A 3,800-nucleotide genomic window follows, 5' to 3' on the forward strand; every position below is an offset into this window, starting at 1 on the left:
CAAAGAGAACTTCGAAAATCTAGGCCCAGGTGTTGAAGCACTGATGATTGCGGCGGAACCTGTCTGAATTTGACTGTCTGAGCTGTACTGCGGTGTTCTGTAAATAACTGAGTTTGGACCAGACAATCCAGTGACTGACATCAGAGCATCGATCTACGCATTTGGGATACGATGACATGTTACAGCCGAGTCATGACCACCCGATCCCGTGAGTCGCTTCTTACGACAAGCATGGGTTGCTGAAGATCAATTCTAACCCGGATGTTTACGGGTACACTTGACACAGAACTAACATTACAATGTCTAGGCCACAGCACCAGGTGTCATTCAAAACACGAGCAACAATTCGAATTGTTTTTATTCAGACTGACAAATAATACATCTCAACGATAAACTATCTGAGGAACGTCAGTTGAAAGCGGAATCGAAAGGGAAGTATATTTATGCATCCAGGTCCTGGAAACATTTACACGAAACGGTTACCTCCCCGTTGACGTTTTTCAAGCCTGAACTTAAGTTCGGGAACTTCCGAGGACAGCAGTACTCGTCACCATCCAGTGTGGTTGTGCTTGCTGGTCTGCGACATCTGTTACTACTGATCGGAGGACAATCAATTGTCTCTGCAACAGGATGGACCACGACGTATAGTGTACAATCTTAACGACATTGAATTATAATTAGTGTCTGTCCACTACTACTACTGCTGCTACTACTACTACTACTTGCTGCTGACTCACCTACTGCCAGTGTGTGGCACATCAGCGTACACACCAGGCCTACAGCCACCCATACACTCAGTGTTTGTCGAGACGACTCACCTACTGCCAGTGTGTGGCACATCAGCGTACACACCAGGCCTACAGCCACCCATACACTCAGTGTTTGTCTAGATGACTCACCTACTGCCAGTGTGTGGCACATCAGCGTACACACCAGGCCTACAGCCACCCATACACTCAGTGTTTGTCGAGACGACTCACCTACTGCCAGTGTGTGGCACATCAGCGTACACACCAGGCCTACAGCCACCCATACACTCAGTGTTTGTCGAGATGACTCACCTACTGCCAGTGCCAGTGCGTACACACCAGGCCTACAGCCACCCATACACTCAGTGTTTGTCGAGATGTGGCACATCAGCGTACACACCAGGCCTACAGCCACCCATACACTCAGTGTTTGTCGACTCACCTACTGCCAGTGTGTTGCACATCAGCGTACACATCAGTCCTACAGCCACCCATACAGTCAGTGTGTTCATCTTGTGCTGGTTGTCTACAAACACAAATAGAGCATTGATAAGTAAGTAAGAAACCCTTGCATACAGGGCGTTCATGTTGTTTTAAATCTCTCTCCTCCTCCATCTATCCTTCGCTCCTTTCAACCGTGAAGATTCGTTAGAATTGACATCCATCCTCCCGTTTGTTGTGAGAATCGACTAACGGGATCGGGTGGTCAGGCTCGATGCTCATGCTGTTGATCACTGGATTGTCTGGTCCAGACTCAATTATTTACAAACCGCCGCCATATAGCTGTAATATTGCCGTGTACAGCGTAAAACTAAACTCACTCACTCACTCTTGCTCCTCTCTCCTCTGACTAGGGGGCGGTGGGGTAGCCTAGTGGTTAAAGTGTTTGCTCGTCACGCCGAAGACCCGGGTTCGATTCCCCACATGGGTACAATGTGTGAAGCCCATTTCTGGTGTCCCCCGCCGTGATATTGCTGCAATATTGCTAAAAGCGGCGTAAAACCATACTCACTCACTCACTCCTCTGACTATATCAGTTTGACAATTTTGAACTGCAATCATCGAACTCTGCAGATGGAATAAATATAACAATGAAATGCAACTATTATCATTCGTCTAAAGAAATACCTTAGATGGTTGGTTGAGAGACTCGGCTGTAAGGCGGGTTGTTAAACAATGCACAGCCATAACTCCGCCATTATTATCACCATTCGGAACTGCCGAATTCGTTCATGCGTACGTTATATGCTTCGAATTACGAATTAAATACTTTGTCCGACGTAACCTGTGCTTTCCACACTGTGGGGAATCGAACCCGGGACTTCGGCGTGACGAGTGAACACTTTAACCACTAGGCTACCCCACCGACCCACTGTACATGTCTGTCAAGGATGTGACATATATACAGTTTATGGCAACATGCATAAATAACTATTGATGCGATTACACAAATGATTCTCCTTTAATGATACATTCTCATAGATACACATCACCGAACTGAAAGTACTAAACTTACAAGGTTCTACTCACAATGACTGACTATTGGGCTCACTTGAAGTAGGGAGATTTACTATCATGCTGGAGGATTTACCCTCAAGAAGGGACATTTACAATCGTGCTCGGAGAATTACTCTCACGAAGAAACATTTACTATCACGCAGAAAGATTTACTCTCAAGTAGAGAGATTCACAATCATGGTGGGCGATTCATTGTCATGCAAATAGCTTTATTCGCAAGAAGAGAGAATTACCAGTTTCATATTGAAATAAAGGTTACAATAAAGCATGAAAATTTACAATTATACAGACGGATTCACTATCAAGCGGAGAGGCTTACTGTTATGCAGAAAGATTTACTCTCAAGTAGAGAGATGTATTATCAAGCACATAGATTTTACTATCATACAGAACGACTACAATACAGCATAAATATTTACTATTATGCAAAGAGAATTACTATCAAGCGAAGAGATTTACTATTAGGCTGGTAGATCTATTGACAGATTTACTGTCATAATGAACTATGTGTTATCATATTTAAAGGTTTACTGTCACAAGGAAGTTTTACTATCATGGAGGAGTTTAGTTGTACGTCGTTTTTAGCAATATTCAATACCACGGCGGGAACACCTGAAATGAGCTTCACATATTGTACCCACTATCATGAAGGAAGACTTCATTATGCATGACATTGACATTCACTATTACTTTTCATGTTTGACTGATTGATACAGTAGCTATTCTATCAACACAGAAGGGCAATATTTGTTACTGTATTTTTGTCTTTCTATTTCATTTGGTGTGTGGTCCTGTGCGTAGAGCTCAGGTCACGAATCAGTTGAAGCTAAGCCACGTCGAGCTCGGAGAGTCCTTGGATGGGTGACCGTGTTTGGCAGCTTGACTGAGAGTTTCTAGGACTTTTTCGTGCCCCACAACAAAGCACGTGTGATACATGTGGTCTCACCTTAGGCAAGTGAGTTTGTTTAAAATTGCCACTGTTCACCCAACAGAAAATGGGTACCCGGTAGATAGAGTCATGTGACTATAACCTTCTAGTGCCTCACAGGCAGCTTAGGTTATCCGGGGTAATTATAATCAGATTCTGATTACAGCGTCCAGCGAGCAACTAGGCAGATGGATACCAGGCGCTATTTATATGAATTATTAATATTATTGTTTAAATAAAGAAATTACTTCATTATTTTCTAAGAATTTGAAAGGTTGAGGAGTGAATCGAATTCCAGCACCATATGACTTTATGAAGAACTTCAACAGAAATTTGTAATCTATAAAAATAATATAAATACGGCTAAACGTAAATCATAGTTTCCCAGTGTTATCATATCATGATATCATCAAGAAATAGAAAAATCATAGGTTTTGTACAAGAAATAGGCATGCAAAGTTTCGTATAAAGTCTTTGAAATGTGAAGTAGTAGAATTAGAAAGGTTAACGTACTATACCTGTTGTGAAGTTAGAAAGCTGCTGACGATCTGACGCTTCACCGGCATTGGTGCTCCCTTTTATCTGTTATTTTCACGACACGTGGC

The 3,800-nt window shown here is 42.8% G+C and overlaps 1 long non-coding RNA gene across 1 annotated transcript; it reads right to left on the reverse strand.

Moving 5' to 3' along the window:
- Positions 1-340: 340 nt before the first annotated feature.
- LOC124253319 lies at positions 341-3,800 on the reverse strand. Its single transcript, XR_006892180.1, has 3 exons — positions 3,714-3,800; positions 1,192-1,275; positions 341-620 (listed from the first exon to the last, which is right to left on the reverse strand). It is a non-coding gene; the product is annotated as an uncharacterized LOC124253319 (long non-coding RNA).

This window comes from Haliotis rubra, unplaced genomic scaffold (assembly GCF_003918875.1).
Source record: "Haliotis rubra isolate DU_JTF1 unplaced genomic scaffold, ASM391887v1 Scf539, whole genome shotgun sequence".
Lineage (NCBI taxonomy): Eukaryota > Metazoa > Mollusca > Gastropoda > Lepetellida > Haliotidae > Haliotis > Haliotis rubra.